Source organism: Camelus bactrianus, chromosome 1 (assembly GCF_048773025.1).
Source record: "Camelus bactrianus isolate YW-2024 breed Bactrian camel chromosome 1, ASM4877302v1, whole genome shotgun sequence".
Lineage (NCBI taxonomy): Eukaryota > Metazoa > Chordata > Mammalia > Artiodactyla > Camelidae > Camelus > Camelus bactrianus.
Genome location: NC_133539.1, coordinates 28,714,502 through 28,734,480, shown reverse-complemented (window position 1 = coordinate 28,734,480; position 19,979 = coordinate 28,714,502). Strand labels below are relative to the sequence as shown.

Genomic DNA, 19,979 nt, shown 5'->3' with positions numbered 1-19,979 from the left:
TAAGAACACTGGGAAACATCAATGCTAACTAATAGTGAGAGGCAGGATTTCTCAGTTGTAAAACAGACTTTTAAACTTAGATTTTTTTTTTTAATTTCACTGTTTCTTTTTCTGTAGGATATTATTCATTTGGCATAATGTCATTGAAACCTTGTTCCATCCCCACTCTGCCTTCAAAATAAAAATAATCCCATTTAAACCATAATGAATTCCTTGTCCAAGGTTAGGAAGCAGTGTAATTACTAAGGACTAATTTTGAATTATTAAGAAGGGCAGAGACCTAGGGCACTGCTTGTTTTGTTTATTCCTGTTCGAATAAAGGCTAAACAAAACAGCCAGATGATTTAAAAAAAAATGTTTAAGGGCATTTTTATTTCTTGTGATAGAAGTTTTGAATATCAAAAAAATAAAAAATTTCAGCTTTAGTGGAGAGGTGCCTGGAATCAAAGTTCATCAAGTTCCATCAACAGCGACAAATAAAAGCTGTTTTATATTTTTAATATTTACCTCCAAATGTAACCCTAAGTCTGTAAGATCTGGTAATCTGAATTAAGAAAGATTTAATTTGCTGGTTACAAAGATGCTTTATTCCTTCTTTGTTTACTAAGTCAGTGCTTATTAGATTTTCCTTAATTTAATTCTCAAGTATAATCTTACCTAAAAGCACTTTTTTTCCACACGTAGAATTAAAAATCATCTACTATATCACAAACCATACAATTTTCTAGAAATTATGAGAGAATAAAAAGCTTCCATTAAGAAATACTACTATTTCAGCTACTTTCTACAATATTTCAAAAATATTTTATACTATTAATATAGCAATTTAACACCAATGTAAAGAGACTAGACTTTGTATAAAACCCAAAGTCAATTTCTGATACCTAAGCTTTCATTTGTATAAATGAAGAAAGTGCCAAATACTCAGCAGAATAAAATCATTCCTTTTTTGGATCAAATTATGATGGGGTTAAGTAAAATTAAAATGCATATCCTTGGTAAACATATTAATTCAGATCTAGCCATGTGATTAAAATGCTGAATTATTAGATGAAGATTAGATGAGTTTTTTTCTTGGGTGAATGAATATTCACTATATATCCCAAGACACATCCCAATTTCATCAACATTCTAAATGTGCTCTTCTGTCATACTGTGTTCTCCTGATTTATAATATTTTCCTCCCCACAATTCCTATATTTTAGCAAACTTTATATCTATCATTTAGTATATTGAAAGTGATGAATTAAGCTCAACTCTTTTTCTAGACAATTTTAGCCTGTATAACACCCTTTGCTTTAATAACTGACAAAAGAGTTGTAATCCTAATGTTTTAAAAATGTGAATATGTTGGAGTATTCAGCGAAAATCACTATGTATTACTTCCTTTCAGAATGGTTCAGAAGATTTCTAACAAACTGTTTAGACTATCTAAACAGAAAGACTGATTTAAATCAAAATTCACTAAACAATGCTTTAACAGTGAGGAGAATCCTGCATATATGGCAAATTTATAAACATATTCAAACATGCAATTAACACTTGCTTAGAATCAAACAATTCATACGACTTACTAATTTTAGTTTGAGTATAATATTTATACTTTAAATTTATGAATACCAAGTACCTTATGCAACCTAGACAATGTATATTGGGAGTAAAGTAGAATATCTAAGATGATCAAAATGGGGAGCAATGTTTCAATTTTTCATTCATATCAAGAAGGTGATATTAATGTATTTTTAATAGTTTCCTCTAGTGGGGATACAGACTAAATATTCTATTTTCTGTGTTCTATAATAGTGGTTTTTGATAGAATAAATTTTTATAGAAGGGATTTGATAAAATAGAATAGAATTGAATAAAATGAAATTGTCAGAATACATTAACAATGACAAGACATCATTGTGCTCAGACTCTGGGGTCAGGCAGCCTTTGTTCAAATGAGTACTCTCATGCTTCGTACTGTGAGGACTTCAGTCATGTTACTTAATGATTCCTTGCCTCAGATCCTCAAATAGAACAAGAATAATACTGATACTTCCAATTCAGAGCACTCTTGTGGACATTATAGAAGTCATGCCGAATAAAGACCTCGTAACAGCACTTCATGCATTGGTACCCTTTAAATGGAAGCTATTATTATACAGACTTCTGTGATTTCAAATTACCTACTTAAATTGTTTCAATGTATATGTCTGCAGGAGAAAAACTTTTCTCATTGCCTTTGCTGTTCTAAAACAAATAAAGTGCCAGATAGTTCTCCAGCAACAATGGGTTTATTTGGGATCGACAGATAATTGCAATTCCGTGGCAAGCCACATGGCGAGGGAAGGAGAAGGCTTTTGAAAAAGAAGTTGGGAGGATGATAGTAGACTAAGAGTCCATGCTTTTCATTGGCTGAATTCTTGCCAGGGAAGAAGAGGAGACTTTGTTCTTCCTGTTGGGCTCTGCTGTAGTCACAGAGTGTGAGAGCTCCCCTTTCTGGTCTCCCAACTCCATTTCATTGAGGCTTCTCTTTATTAATATTTTACATTTTTCTCTATTGATCAGTATCTTTCCCTGATAGCATCACTGATTAAGTTTCAGGTTTTCTAGTCTCAGTGGTTTTTTGCCCTATCATGTTGGAAGAAAAGTGCATAGATTGGAAACATTAAAGTCACATTCAAGTAACAAAGAGGGGTGGGAGAGAGAACTCTCAGGCACTTTTTATCTAAAGACCATGCATTATCAAAATCATAGACACTGGAGATCAACTGAAGTGTTATTCCATCATCAAAAGTTGACAGACAAACTTCCAACAGGTCTGGTTTAGATATCTTGGGAAACCTGTCTCTACAGATGTCTTCTACTTCACTTCCAGGGAATCCTTGCTGCAGGTCACAAGATGATGTGTAGTAAGGGTTCTGCACTTTCTTCAGGTGCATCACGTGAATCCAAGTCTATTCCTTGCAGGCTGGCAGCACAAGGTTTGGCTAACAGTATCTGATAGGTGTCTCCCAGCCAGAGTTCTCCTGGAAGTATCTGTTCCAATAAGCTGAATCTCCAGGTTGCAAAGTGTGATACTTAGAGTCTTCATCTCCCCAGGGCACACTGTGAAAAGATTGCTGTATCAAAGCATGATCATTTTAATGGAAAAAATTAGGCCTTTGTAATATTGAAGTATCTCTTTTATCAGTTGTGGGTCAAAAGAAGCAGGAGCTCAGTGCATTGAGCGTCCTGTGATTACTTCAGGGGGTGAGTGTTTATGTGTTCCAAAAGGGGTGAATCTGAAATTCAGAAGGACTAAAGGCAATGCTTTTGGCCAAGGTATTTGGAGAGCTTCTGTAAGTGTCGCCAACTGAGTCTTAAAAATGCCATTCATATATTCCACTAAACCAGAGGATTGAGAGGGTGGGAAGCACAGCCAAACAGTTCAGATGTATTGAAATTCCTGGAGGGTAAAATGGGCTCCTTGATCACTATGAAGTTTGACAGGAGTTCCTCAGGTAGGAGATAATCTTTTCCAAAAGGATTTAGGTGCAGAAGAGACAGTAGCCTGTCTGCAAGGGAAAGCGTCAGTCCAGTGTGAAAACATGCAGACCATGACTAAAACATTTTTATCCATGAGATGTAAGTAGTGGTGTGAAATGCATTTGTCAGACCTCAGATGGTCCATTAGGCAACTGTAAATGCCCAGGAGCAGTACTAATAGGCTTCCCTGGGTTGTACTTCAGACAAACAGGACAAGAATTGTGGCTCTGTGAATGTCTCCCCACCAGTACTGATTCATGGAGGCTGTCATTTGTTCAGTAGACCAGTGGTTTTAATGCACATATAGTGGTGAAGAGTAGGAATTTTAGAGTCTCCAGTAGGACTGGATTTTTATTTGGGTCAAACCAGAGCTTTCTCTTTTTATCAAAACAATGATTGTTGAGTTTCCTTTTTTTTTTTTTTTTTTTTTTCTTTTCTGAGGCAGATTTTGGGTTTCTCTAGCCAATTTTTCTAAATTATCATTTGGGAAAGTATCTCTTTGGACCATGACACAGATTTGGCTGCTCTTAGTCCCTTTAAAAGCAACATTCCTTTTATTTCTGTTGCCTGTGTAGACTGCCCTAGGAGAACATTGCTAAGATTCATGTCAGAGAATGTTTTGTCTATGTTTTCTTCTAGGAGGTTTATTGTGTCTTGTCTTACATTTAAATCTTTAAGACATTTTTAGTTAATTTTTGTGTATGGTGTGAGGGAGTGTTCTAACTTCATTGATTTACATGCTGCTGTCCAGCTTTGCCAACACCACTTGCTGAAGAGACTCTTTTCTCCATTATATCTTCTTGTCTCCTTGGTTGAAGATTAATTGACTATAAGTCTGTGAGTTTATTTCTGGGCTCTTTATTCTGTTCCATTGATCCGTATGTCTGTTTTTGTGCCAGTACCACACTGTTTTGATTACTGTAGCTCTATAGTATTGTCTGAAGTCTGGGAGGGTTATTCCTCAGCTTTATTCATTTTCTTCAGTATTGCTTTGGCAATACTGGGTCTTTTGTGATTCTATATAAATTTTAGGATTATTTGTTCTAGTTCTGTGAAAAATGTCCTGGGTAATTTGATAGAGATGGCATAAAGTCTGTAGATTGCCTTGGGCAGTATGGCCTTTTTTTTTTTTTAACAATATTGATTCTTCCATTCCAAGAGCATGGGATAGCTTTCCATTTCTTTAAGTCATCTTTAATTTCCTTAATCAATGTTTTGTAGTTTTCCATGTATAAGTCCCACCTCTTTGGTCAGATTTATTACTAAGCATTTAATTGTAACTGACAAAGGTTTAATTTCCAGAATATATAAACAGCTCATAAAGCTTAATAACAACAACAACAACAAAAAACAACACAATCCAGAAAAGGGTAGAAGACCTAAACAAGCAATTCTCCAATGAAGACATACAAATGGCCAATAGGCACGTGAAAAAATACTCAATATCACTAAATATCAGAGAAATGCAAATCAAAACAGAAACAGACTCACAGACATAGTGAAAAATCATGGTTACTGGGGGAAAGAGGGTGAGAAGGGATAAATTTGCAAGTTTGAGATTTGCAAATGTTAACCATTATATATCAAAATAGATTTTAAAACAGTTTTTTTTCCATGTATTCAGTATCTTGTAATAATCTTAAATGACAAATAATATGAAAATGAAAAAAAAATCCACTCTCTTAACAACTTTCAAATATACATACAGTGTTGTTAACAATTAAAAAAAAAAAAAAAGCAACATTCCTGAGGAAATATCAGCAAGGTGATTTTCCTTAGCCTCCAAAGAGTGAAATTTAGAATATCCAAGAATGTTAATAATAGCTAGAGTGACAAGTTAAAGTATTGCATTGAATAATTCCTGAATATTGGGGCCATTTTGAATTGTATTTCCACTGGAAGTAAGAAAGATATGTTGCCTCCACTACATTCCAAAATCATTAGCTACTCCAAAAGCATATCTACTATCAAGATAAATATTGGCAGTTTTGTCCTTGGTTAAAGTACAAACCCCTGTAAGAGTATATTATTTAGCCTGTTTAGCCAAAGTGGCCATAGGTAAAGATGTTGCGTTAACAACATACAAAGGTGTTGTAAAGGTGTACCCATCTCAATATTTGGCATTGTCACTTTTTAAATAAGAATCATCAGTCAACCATGAGAAGTCAATGTTACCCAATAGAATTTCCTGTAGATCATCAGGAGAAGTAAGTAAGTGGTCTATCAGTGTTGGGCAGTCATGAGAAACTTTGTCCATCATAGAGAGAAGAGCAGTTGGGTTAAGGTTATTACAATATGAAAGAGTTATGTGAGAAGCAGTTATCAAAGGGATTTCATAGCAGATGTAGGGGCTGAGTGAGAAACGTTGGATGTGATCAAAATTCAGGAAAGTTTCAACTGCATGAGGCACAAAAATAAGAAGGATCCCACAAGGATTTTCTCAGTGGCCTTAACCAAAAGGGCAGTGGCCATAATGGCTCTAAAGCAAGGAATACATTCCCATGCCACAGAATCCAGTTTCTGTCTATAATATCCTGTGGCTCGATGGTGGACCCTGTGTTTAGGGGTAAGTACTCCAAAGGCATTCCCTTCCTTTTTATATGTAAAAAGGAAAAAAAAAGGTAATCTGGTCGTTGGGATGGCCAAGGTCAGGTGGATTCATCAAACACTCCTTTAAGGCCTTGAACCCTATATTACCCAGTTCTTCCCATAAAATTGGGTCAAGGTCGTTATTGTTGAGTACAGCATATGGATGTTTGGCCATAAGAGAGACACTGGAATCTAATTTCAGGAATAACCAATTAGCCTGAGAGAACCTCATAGCTTGTGGTTAATTTGGGGTTTTGGGAAATTTCAGACACTGTGAAGTCTGTCTGGATCTAGAGGTAGCTGTGGTTCTGACATTAGACGCCATAAATATCAAACCTGGGTTTGGGCAAACTGTAATCTTTCTTTGGAGACCCTGTGTTTCCTTAAGGGTAAAAGCTTTAGCAAGTTGTCTTCCTGTGTAGAGGCAGACGGAGAGCAAAGATACAAATCATTCATGTACTACAACAAAGTAGAACCTCTTAGGAACTTTATATCATCCAGATCCTTTAAGATTTATGAGAAAGAAGAAGGACTCTCAGTAAAACCCTGAGGCATTACTGTCCAGGTGAATTATTTTTCTTACCAAGTGAAGGCAAAAAAAGTGTTGCCTACCTTCATTAACTGGAATACTAAAGAATACACTGCATGAATCAATTACAATAAATAATTTACTTTTGGAGGGAATGGATATTAGTAACCACAGGGTGTCCAGGGATAAAAATGTTGTTTATTTCTCAGAGGTCCTGGACAAACCTCCACCTTGGCTCTTAGGTTATCTCACCAGTAAAAGATTTTCTCTTAAGATGTGTTACAGGGGCTAGTACAAGGGACAATAAAACCTTAGGCCTTATAATATTCTATAATGAGCTTCATGCCTTGAGGGGCTTCTTTACTTATACAGTATTGATTAAATTCTGGGAAGAGGTTTTGAGGGGTCTATTTGTATCTTGATGGGAGGTGCATTGTGAATTTTGCCAACATGAGTTAGAGATTTTGTGCATAAGGAAAGTGGTAGCTGATTCAATATGGAAAAATGATCAGTATTTCCAGAATTAGCTCTAGTTATCATTAGGGGAGGAATGAATAAAAGATGTCAAATGGTCATTTAATTCACCTGGTTGGTTACTTTGATGACTACTGCAATTTCTGGAATTATTTTCCCCCTTTCGGAGACATTCCAACATAATACTTCTGTAAGAAGTCTCAGCCTAATAAATGGATAAGAGCAGAGGAACTAAAGAGAAAAAGGTATGTATTTCTCAAAAGGCCTTAACAAAAGGTAATAGGTTCCAATCAGGAACTCTAGAGTTTCATTAGAGATCCTCACTCTTTGAACGGTTTTTAGGAATTTGAGGTAGGGGCTGTTTTATAGTAGTGAGGTTGAGCCCCAGAAAGTGCCTCTGGGTGTTAATTAGGACTGGAAGACATTCAACCCCAATCTGGAGAAATGTCTCTTCAATTAAGAGCGAAGATTGGGAAGAGCTCCTGCAGCTCCTTTGAGCCCATCACTGAGAATTGGGAGGATGTTGGAAAGGCTGGTTAGAGGGTTGAAAGCCTCTAAGGTGCTTAAATTTGTAACAGTCTCATTTCCAATGTCCTGGCTCTTTGCAATAATAGCAGAAACTAGGAGGGTTTGGTTTTGATACAGGAAAAGTGGGGCATGACAGGATGACCATGTCCCAGGTCTCGGATGAGTCCCCGGGACATGACCCATCAACTGAGGGTCCTTGGCTTCGTGCAGGGAAGAATCCAAGATCAAGCCATTGTTGCGTAAAAGTAGTTTTGTTCAGAGAGATGCATACTCCGTAGACAGAGTATAGGCCATCCCAGAAGGCCGGAGAAGCCAGGAAGCGTGGGGGTGGTTAAAGCAAAAGTAGATACACATTCCATAGACAGATACAGGCTGTCTTAAAAGGCAAGAGAAAGGCCAAGGAGATACAAATTCCATAGGCAGAATTTGGGCCATCTTACTCAGAAGGGAGAGCAGAGGCCTCAGCGTGGGGCTGGCTAGGAAGAATACGAATACGATTGGCCCCGAGGTGTGGGGATTGCTAGTTTTAATGGGTTTGGTAGTTTCATGTGCTGGGATTCCCAGGAACTGGGCGATCACCCACTTTTTGACTTTTCATGGTCAGCCTTGAAACTGTCATGGCACCTGTGGGAGTACCATTTAGCATGCTGTTGTATTTCAATGAGTGTATATTGAAGCTCAAGGTCTACTGGGAGTTGAATCTTCCGCCATCATTCTTTCAATGGCTGTGCCCTGCCTCCTTGCCTCCTGTCTCGGTTTTGTTTAGGAGCCTTCATTTGCTGGAGTTGAAGATAAAGAATTTTGGCAGTCTTCCCTTGAGGTGTCTCATCTAGACTGAGAAAAAGCTGGATTGACAGATTAACTAAATCTGGAGTGAACAGTTTCTCATTTCATCCTGGTCTTGTTTACAGGAAGGGAAACATCCCAGTTTAGCCCATGAATACACGTAGAGTTCATTGGAGATTCGTATTTCCTCTGGATCTGAGCTCACACCTTCTTTGGGTGATGTCTCTAGATAAGAGAGCCTTTTATCTTTCTTTAATCCTTTGTTTACTTATTCATCTTAAAATCAATTTACAGTGAGGCAATTTTAGACTCCTGGTAACATTAGGAAGCCTCAAAATACCAAGTGAAATAAGCATTCCACTCAGTTATGGAAAATTTTGAGCTATTATCCAACCTGGTATTAAGAAAATTAGTTTGGGGATTTCAAAAGCTCCCCCTAATGGCTGTTGATATCCCAAACTGCCTTTTATCAGATCAGTTCATTTACTTAAAACTAAGCATGAGGAAGGGCCATGATTTTAAACATAAAATTGTCAGGAGTCCCTTTGCAAGGGGCAGGGGTGCCCTCAAAATACTTAGGTAACTGGGATCCTGCTTCTCAGAGGCTTTTTCCAGAGGAAACAGAGCTCAACCGTTTTACAGCACAAACAGCCCAATTCAAACAGTTTGTAAGCTAATCTCAGTTGGTTTTAAGGAGCCAGCTTGGTCCTGTCAGAGCCAGGTCAGTCCAGGGAACAGCCCCTTACAAATGAATAGGCCAAAGGCTGAAAAACCAGCACGATTTTGGTGAAGCAGCCCCTGTTCCAGAAGGAATGAACTGAAGGTATTTTCAGCCAGCTTCAGCTAAAACAGTCTGATCTCAAAATCATACCAAAGTGCCAAACTGGTGCTCATATACAGAAAAAGGCCTTACCCAGAAAGAGGGAATGTTAAAGTAGATCTTGAATGAAACCTAGAAGCTTCAAACACAAAGAGGGTGTGAGCTCAGATCCAGAGAAAATACGTACCTCCAAACTCCGGGGTCAACAAGAAAGCAGTGAGTGACACTGAACTCAATTGTGGGCACTGTACCTATTGCTCACCAGCCCTGGGGCCGTCAGGGGTCTTCTTTGGTCTCCTTACAGGCACCGATATCTTGACCTGAAGCCAACAGACTGCCATGTATGTCTTAAACAAAGACTGGTCTATTGGGGATCAGCAAAAAATTGCAATTCAGGGTCTGTAGCCATGAAGCCTCTTGCCAGTCCCTGCACAGCAAGGGAAGGTGAATACCTTATAGAGAGGAAGAAAAGTTGAGAGGCTACAGTAAACAGAGTCCATGGCTTTTCCCTGACTGAGTCTTTAGCAGGAAAAGAGTCTTTCTACTTGTTGAGCTCCTCCAGTAAGTAGCAGGGTGTGAGAGCTCCCCCTTCTAGTCTCCTGACTCTATTTAATTAGGTTTCTGTTTACTAATATTTTACACCTTTATGTTGGGAAATAATATATGTTGGAAACATGTCCAGAATGAAAAATAATTTTATCTCAGGGAAGAAATTAGTTGTACCTATCAAAGGGGAGGTATTTTTACTCTTTAGTAGGTTGAAATATATTGGTTTGGGAGAAAAAAAAGAAACATATGCTTTTTCCTCAACCAACTGAATATTTTATAGATTGTGTTTTATCAGTAAACTTGAACTGTTTTTTTAAATAAATTAAACTAGATAGCACTTGCCTAACAAATGGATGATCTTGGGGGAAATGTTCAATATCTTATACTCATGTAATTTTTAAAAAAATGTAAATAGGTATGCCTTTCCAGAGGGAAATTTGGCACAATGTATGCTTTTGGGAATCTGTGTAGAAACTATATGCAGAATCACAACTTCATTTGGGCAGAACATGCATACAGAAGAATATGTCAAAACCTTAATACAGACAGACCTCAGTTTTCATGGTCCTGACACAGGTGGTGGATCTCTGTTATAGGGGTTTTGTGATTTAGTTAAATAACACCAGTCTCCCAACAACAACAAAAAAATCAAATTTCTGTTACCACAGTGTATTAACTGTGAAATTCCATGAAGAACAAATTTTGCTGCGAGTTCTTTAGTCCAAAAGTCATTATGTCAAAACAGATATACATTATAATGACAGACATGTCACTTCTTTCAAAGTCTGCACATCTGTTATTTGGTTTATGCACAAACATAAAGCATTTAGTTATGTTTCCTTGTCTCTCAGTAATAAACCACATGATATTGTACAAAAGTGAATAGTCAGGGAGGACACGGGCCAACAAAGATGAAAGTGCACAGAGAAATGAAAAGCGATAGCTCTGGTAGTAAAGTCTGAATCAGATATGAAAGGAGTTAGAGAAGAAATAACTGAGCATTGGAATGTTGACACTGCTGTCATTTAAGGTATTCCAAATAAGAATACAGAGAAACTTACTGAAGGCAAACTTACAGACAGAAGTGAGTTGTAATGAAAAGGATAAAGATGTCCCAGAGGAAGTGACACCAGGGAAAACAAAAACAAAAACAAAACCTTCACATTAAACGCACTCTTGGAGATATTGCACAACATTGAAACACAAAAAATCAAAGTTGGAAACTGATCCAAATTTAGAAAGAATATACTTGGCCAAGATTCAAGAAAGTTCCTCATTCCATATCCACAGCATATCAAACAGTGAAGGCAAACACTGTACAAAGAAGTCTTGATGGGTGTTTTGCAAAGAAATTAAATACTTTTTTCTCAGTTTCTAATATTTTAAATAATAATGTATTGAATGATTATTAGTTTTATTATTTTTATTCCATATGTATTTATAACTAACAATAAGAGTTTTAATGTTCTGTTTAAAAATTATAAAGGTCACAAAATCGTCATAATTTTTCTCAGTAAGATCCCTATGCGTGAAACCTACATGGTCTTTTTTAGGACCACTGCAACACCATGGAAAGTGAGGATTGCCTGCTTAATATTGGGCATTTATGAGTGAAGAATTGACGTGTGACTCTCATTCATTATGATGAGCATGCATTACTTTTAGTAAATGTATGCATATTAATAAAATAATATGCAATATTTATTTATATACATATATAAGGAGTTGATATCTTATGTAATTTACATGGGAGCTGCCCTCATATTTTTTATAGTAATGATAAAAGTGTTAAGCTAATATGGACTATTTTCATTAACGCTAAGCAAACAAATGAGGCCACCACAAAAATAAAAGCAATGATAATATTTCAAAGCTAAAAACATATCCAGAAAAGACATGCAGCTACATCAGATATTCCCTGGAAGTTATATCCAAATACATCACAGTGATTGTATGACATGTACCAAATCAGATATAAAATATGCTTAAATTTATATAATTTTCACATGAGTGGGCTTCCATTGCATTGTTAAGGTATGACAAGTGACAAAGAAAGATGTTCTAAATTTTTATGCCATTAAAAGAATAATCTCCCAAAAAAACTCTCGTAAAATCTAATACAAGAGAGCAAACAGTAAAATCTCATCCACTAGACAATTGAAAACTGTTTTTTAAAAATCTCTGTAACAACAGTATTTCTAAAATATTTACAAGCTAGAAGGACGGCTAAAACAACAAGCTTCTGTAATGAAAGCTAAAGTACCTGAAGCTATACCCTATCAAAAAATATATATATACATAGAGAGGGAGAGAAAGGGAGAGAGAGACATGGAGACAGAGGCAGAGAGTTAGAGAGAGCTCCTCCCTATAAGGAGCTAGGCATAAGTCCATGGGCATAGCTTCAAACATCTCCAAATTTCCGTTTTCCCAGCTATAAAATGATACTTAGGAGATAACAAATCTATGTATAGCACATCAGATATTTATAATAAGTATAAATAAAATATAATCTGTGAAACAGCTGACAACCCTCAAAGTGTTATTCAAAAGTAAATTATTATACCTGACTTATTTCCTTAGTCTAGCCAAATAAGAAATTGGCCACTGTCTTTATTAATATTATCAAGCCTAAAGTATACTCTATAGAGCCTTTTCAGAGAACCGTTTCAAATATGTGGTTTTGGAAATGGGCAGAAGATCTAAACAAGCAATTCTCCAGTAAAGACACACAGATGGCCAACAGGCACATGAAAAAATGTTAATATTTCTAATTATTAGAGAAATGCAGATCAAAATGACAACAGGATATCACCTCACACCATCATTCAAAATGACCATCATTCAAAAATCCACAAACGATAAATGCTAGAGAGGGTGTAGAGAAAAGAGAACCCTCATACACTGCTGGTGGGAATGTAGTTTGTTATAGCCATTATGGGAAACAGTATGAAGATTCCTCAAAAAACTAAAAACGGACTTACTATATGATCCAGCAATCTTACTCCTGGGCATATATTCAGAGGGAACTCAAGTTCAAAAAGAAACATGCACCCCAGTGTTCATAGCAGCACTATATACAATAGCCAAGACATGGAAACAACCTAAATGTCCATCGACAGATTATTGGATAAAGAAGCTGTGGTATATCTATATAATGGAGTACTACTCAGCCATAAAAAGAATAAAATAATGCCATTTGCAGCAACATGGATGGACTAGAGATTGTCATTCTAAGTAAAGTAAGCCAGGAAGAGAAAGAAAAATACCATATGATATCATTCATATGTGGAATCAAAAAAGAAGAAGAAGAAGGAGAAGAAGAAAGACCAAAATGAACTTATTTACAAAACAGAAATAGACTCACAGACATAGAAAACAAATTTATGGTTACCTGGGGAGAAAAGGTGTGGGAAGGGATAGATTGGGAGTTTGAGATTTTCAGATACTAACTACTATATATAAAATAGGTAAACAACAAATTTCTACTGTATAGCACAGGGAACCATATTCAATATCTTGTAGTTACCTATAATTTAAAATAATATAAAATGAATATATTTATGTATATATAGGACTGAAACATTATGCTGCACACCAGAAATTGACACAACATTGTAAACTGACTATACTTCTATAAAAAAAGAAATCAATATGTGGTATGGAAATAAAAAAAATCAACATTTCTTCATAGTTCCATCTTGCTTTGCATTTTCAGTATTATGTTAGATATTAATGAATCAGAGGATATGTAGACTCAACACGAGGTGATTCAAATATGGGTCAAATATATTAACCCTGTTCTTGGTGTTACTGAGATGTACTGTAGTGGGTATTGTCTAGTCAGAAGGAGGGCAATAAAAAAGAGTTTCAGTGGCAGCTTGCCACACACTAAGCTGATTTGACTACAACCCTAGTTTTGATTAACAAATGATGACAAAGGGCTATTCATGACTACATGCATTCCACAAAAGCATTTCAAAACTCATGTCATTCTGAAACCAGTGCTTGTTTTATAATTTATGAAGCATTATATCTCATTATTTTCTGACAAGTTGGGTGAAGGAACCAAATCCCCTAAATCCATTCTGTTGTTACAATGAAATATTTATTTCCTAGTAGGTATCCTGACCTGCTAATTGCTTCAAAATCTGGATTCATATTTGTTATCATATTTTCTATCATTATGTACATGCTAAGATCTTTTCTGTCTCTAATATCTTCCATTATATTAAGTGATATATGAGATACTTTCAAGACAAAGTTTTGACAAGGTATTATTCAATAGAACACTTCTGTATACATTATTCTTTGTAGTTTTGAGATGATATTGGTAAAAGAAAAAGAGGGAAGGAAGAAAGGACATTTTTGATGTTTAATACAAATATAAAGGGCATAAAACAGTAAATTGACAACTTGGAGTTACAGTTTTTATATTCGGCTCAAATTCCCAGGCTAATGCAGTGATTAAGCGCCAAGACATTTGGCCTCAACCAACCACATAACTCGACTTAGATATTGATTGAACGCACTCTGTTCTCTGTTTTCTGATCTGTAAAATGGTGATAAAAATGGTACTTATCTCAAGAGAATGAATTGAGCCTAGAAGAGCACAATGCATACAGGAAGTGATACAAAAATGTTAAAGTTATTATTACAGCCCACAGAATAGCATGGAAACAAATGACTAAAGAATTATGGCAAAGGACGTCCTCAAGAGAGTGAAAAAAAAAAGCAGGCTATGACTTTCTTCCTGGCAGGTGGAAATTGGAACAGATGTTGATATTAGAGTAATTAGTATCCTAATCCGTTTGGGCTGCTGTAACAAAATACCATAGACTGGGTGGCTTATAAACAACACAGAACATTTCTCACATTCTGGATGCTGGGAAGTCCAAGGTCAGGGTGCTGGCAGAGAGCTCACTTCCTGTTCATAGACTTGTGCCTTCTTGCTTGTGTCTTTACAAGGCAAAAGGTACAAGGGATCTCTCTGGGACTCTTTTGTAAAGACATTAATCCCATTCATGAGGACTCAACCCTGATGACCTAATCACCTCCCAAAGGCCCATGTTCTAATACCATCACCTTGGGGGTTATGATTTCCACATATGAATTTTAGCAGGACACAAACATTTAGACCATATCAAAGGGATATTCAGATTTTACTTTTAAAATTCAAAATTAATTACACTGGGGAATGATTAATTTAGAATGATAAATAAATCACCATAAATTAGAAATGAAACATATCATAAAACCCATAAATAAAATAAAAATCTAGAAAAATAGAATGTTATTCTTACCACCTGAAACTTCTGTTATAATTTTCAACAGACGAACTTCTGGATCCTGACACTTCAGACTTTGCTTCTCCTCTACTACTTAGATTTTTCCGATGACAATCGCAACTGAACACCTTGCCTTGGCCATTTGACTCCTGGTCTGCACCTTTGTCTCACAACACTGGGTAAGTGGACCTATTGGCAGGTAAGGATGTTTTGAGAAAACAAGCTTTCACCAGGACAATGGAAAACCCTAACAGTTCATGAACTTGGTTTCAAAATTCCTAAGTAAATTCACTGAAAGTATGTGCAAATCATAAAAAAAAAAAAAGAAGAAGAAGAAAAAAATCTCAATCACTCAAAATATCATGTGAGAGGAAGTATTTTTCCTGACTCATCTTGCTAGGGTTACTTTTTTTCACAAGTGAAAGGTTGGTAAGTCAGTCTTAGAATGAACGTGCATGCAAAATATGGAGGAAAGAGACATCTTTTATTTACCCACTGTATCTCCACAAAGTCATAGTTGTGGCAGACTTGAGTGAGAGACTACTACACATTTGTAGATGTGATAGTGACAGTAGACCACCCCTTGGGAATCAGGACTGTTGAAAGGTTATATTCCCCTAAAACAACACATGTAGTAGTTCATGGATTACAAATATGAGAAACAAATAAAAAAGGTGTTATTTGTGGAAAATAATAAAACTTAGTGAGACTGACAGGCTAAGATGTGGTGTTTGAGCTCAGATGTTAGAATGTAGAGAGGATATTTTGACCTTAGTAATTTGGGAATATAATCATATTCCTACTTAAAGTGCATAAGACACCTTAAACTGTCCACGTGAAGGATGATCAAACTCTTCTCTACCTTGATTGTAATAGTTGCATGTTTGTATGCATTTATCAAAATACAGAATTTTATACTGAAAAGTCTGAATTTTATTGTATATAAACGATATCCTACTAAAAATATTTTTAAACCCCCTGGGGTAATAGTAATGACAACAACAATAACAAAAATTGAAAACAGAGGCAAAAGTACTTGCCGTTTAAATCACAAAGTGCTAAGTCCCATAACCTACAGTGCTTATGAAATTTAAAAAGAAAAAAATATTGATAATAATTATAGAAAACTATGAACAGACATTTCACAGAAAATAGTAATACAAAAGGCACTTTGATATATAAAAAAGATCTTTACTCTTATGCATTAAAGAAATGCAACTTCATATTACTGGTGTTTAATCAATTATTTTTTTAAATCCAATGTGTGATGACCTACTCTATTAGCAGAGCTGTGTGGAAATAGGTACTTTCATAAATTGCTGATGTATATGTAAAATTATAAAATACTCTGAAGAAACCACGGCACAGGGCTAGAAACGTCAGCACACAGATACGGTGGCCATGTTCACCAGGCAGGGCTCACCAGAAAAGCAATATTGAAATGCAAAAATCAAAGAGCTCAAAAAAGACCATATAAAAACTTTAATATAGAATAGATGATCAAAACTCCCAGCATTTTTTTTTTAATTTTGAAAAAAAATCAGTAATGTACCAAGTACCATTTTCTTAAAAAAAGATACTCAGAATAGATAGACATTCCCTTCCCCGCCGGCCTAGCACGTTCTGGTAAATGCATAATAATAAAATGTGCTGAGAGGTTTCTCCCAGTTGTGTTTAAGTGCACAGATTAAGTCATGGATTTGTAGACAAATAAGACTGTTTGGCATCCTGATGAAACTGTAGTTAAAGTTAGAACTGGATTCTGAGAATATAATTTTTCCTGAGATACCTGCTCTAGAATCTGGAGATTGTCTTGTTTCCTAAATGTAGGTGTGCAGATCTAGACTTTAATAATTTTGTGTGTCTGAGTAACTCACTATAACCCTTAAAAGTGAGACTCACTAGGGATTTGGTATTGGGACAACACAGTTTCTGAGATCCTGAGAAATGATCCCCGTTCTTGCTTTCTCTCTGTGTGTAACTGCTGAGTGACCCTGCTCTACTCATGTGCGGGGAACTCCTCTAGCTCAGACTCAAAACTGTAAGTAAATAGGTGAAGGTGAATTTTATAATTTAATTTATTTGGAATATAACTGACAAGGGTCAAGTACTTTTATTTTGGACTTTAATTCCTTCGAAAATTAACATTATTAGACTTGAATTCGCAATAGCATTTGATATTTGATCATTTCTCCTTACAAATTTGATTAAAGGAGAGGATTTGTATTGAGTAATGAACAAATGGGTGAATTTTCAGTCGTGGGTGCAAAGAGGCCTTTGATTTAATTCAGTTTGACCTTATGAAGGTAGGGGCAAAATTACTGTCACGGATAGTTAGCATCATTCCATTCCTATTTGACAGTAAACTAAATATTTCCAAAGGAAAACAACTGAATAAAAGAGATCTTTTTCTCTTTATGCCTAGTTTTTTTTGACATAGGAAGGGAGATCAAATAGTTTGAGGTGACTGCCCTCTCTCTGTCCCTTTCTGCCCAGAGTATTTTGAATGACATCTGATTCCCTGTTTAAGGAAATAAATTAAACATGCTTTGCTCAATTTCTTCATTTTTCCTATTGGGAGTAACTAAGTACTGGGAGAAGGGATTTTCTTCGGTTATTTTAGACCACAAATCTTACTCTGCAAAACACATGAACATGGCATGTGCTTATGTGTTCAGATGTGTTTGTATGTGTTTGTTGGGTATGTCATACAGATAAATATGAAAAATTCTGGCAGTTTTTTGTATAAAACAAATCCCTTTTGCTCACATAGAAGTTAAATCCTCAAGCAGGGAGGGTAATAGCTTAATGGTAGAGTGCATGCTTAGCATATACAAGGTCCGGGGTTCAATCCCCAGTGCCTCTGTTTAAAAAAAAAAAAGTTAAATCCTTGATAATTTGGCCTCCACCTGCTACAATTTATTTAAGTCTAATTTTTAATCTAATCAAAGCTCAGGTAATTTAGAATGATCCTATTTATTGGGACTTTACAAAGACCTTTATAACAACCTTTGATAATCCTGGGATATAAAGTGAGGCAAAAACTTAATCAGATTTACTCACAGAATTCAGCAGGAAAAATATACTTAGGTTTGTCCTCTATCTTAACCCAGTATAAATGAATTAAAGGCCTTTGAATATTATTTGGTAGCATGTTGCTTGTTCACTTTTCTTATGTCATTTTTTAAATCAGTATATATTGTCATTCTTACATAATACATGTAACATACTATCTGTCATATCATGTGTGCAATATACATTATATTTAATATCTTCAAGTTAAATTTTTTTATAACTCTGAGTTCTGGAATATCACGCCTGTTCTGTATTTTAAATATCCACTGGAGTTGAGGGATAGGAGTGTGTGTCAGTGGAAGTTCTCTTCCATGGAAATAAATTACCAGGAATCCTTTGGAAAAAGGTACTTTTATTCATTCATTTATTTATTTAAAATAAGTTACAATATTGCTTGAATGTCTAAAATGTGCCCTAAATATTCTAGGCCATGGGGATAGAACAGTGAATCAAATAGATAAGATTTCTCATATTATAGAGCTTTTACTAGACTAAAAAGATTCAGTCAATAAACAAAGTAAATAAATAAATACATTAATAAACTTGGCATTTCCAGATAGTAATTGTTGCTATGAAAAAAAAAATCTAAGCAATGTGATAGAGAGCATATCAATTATGTACTGCTATTCATCAAACCACATTAAAACTTAGTGGTTTAAAATTACTCTTACTTACTCACTTATAATTTTCTGAATTGACAGTTTGGACTGGGTTTTTGTTTGGTTTCATCTGTGGTCATTTATTCAGTTATACTTATCTAATGGCTTGGCAGTGGCTGGAAGTTCAGGATGGTTTCATTCACATATCTAGAAGTTAGCTTTGAGTGGGCCTCTTCAAGGGTTTGCCAGGGCTTCATCACATGATGATCACAATACAAAAAGAGGATAACTCCCAATGTGCAGCGCTTGTTAAACCTCTTCTTGCATCAGATTTGTCTCATTGGCCTATGCAAGTCAGACAGCAGAGTTCAGTCAATATGGGACAGGGCTACACAGGGGAATGGGTATTAAGTATTGTGTTCATGGGGTGCTACTAGTTATCTCCACAGAGTGTTACCTGTGTGTGTGTGTGTGTGTGTGTGTGTGTGTGTTTGTCGGGGGTTGGGAGCGTCTATCAACTTCAGTAACCAGGGAAGACTTCGAATAGGAAGAAACAGTTGAGCTCAGATCTGAATGTTGGGAAGCAGCCATCTCACATTAAAAATCTAGTAATCAATTCAATTTTCTATACATTATAATTTTTCTTTTCATTTATTATGAAGTAACTGAGATACGGTGAAAAATAAAAGAAAAAGTAGCAAATATTGCTTGTACCAAAACCTGACTTTGAATACAAGTATAGCATCTTTTGTTAAATTTATTCCTAAATCTTTATTTGAACACTAGTATACATGATTTTATTTAAAAGGTTTTTTTAAGTATTTGCTTGTAGCACGTTGAAATGTAGCTGATTTTAGTATAGTGACTAGTTATACTGCAATCTTACTACTATACTGACTTCTTAGATACAGTTCCTATTTTGTAGATTCTTTAAGATTTTCTAAGTAAATAATTATGCTTTCTGCAAATAAGGCAGTTTTAATTTTTTCAATCTGTAAACCTTATATTTTCTTTTCATGTCTTATTTCAATGGCTGGTGACTTCAAATGGTTGGCATTCTTGCTTTGTTTTGAATCTCATGTTTTTCATGAATTTAAATGCAATAATGCGAGTGAGGGCCATCTTGTGGATATAATTATTTAGGGTGTATTTATTTTCCTTTACTCAATATTAGAGTAAGTTATCTTGTCTTCTTCTGTATAGCTGGATTAATTTCTCATTCACTCTTACAT

General features: G+C 35.6%; 1 long non-coding RNA gene across 1 annotated transcript in view; it reads left to right on the top strand.

Annotated features, from left to right (window-relative positions):
• LOC141577507 (uncharacterized) overlaps positions 1-16,046 on the top strand; it is a 251,657-nt gene extending 235,611 nt beyond the window's left edge. The window contains exon 3 of the long non-coding RNA XR_012506590.1: positions 15,120-16,046. This is a non-coding gene — a long non-coding RNA (uncharacterized LOC141577507). The remainder of the gene's footprint in view (positions 1-15,119) is intronic.
• Positions 16,047-19,979: the final 3,933 nt, after the last annotated feature.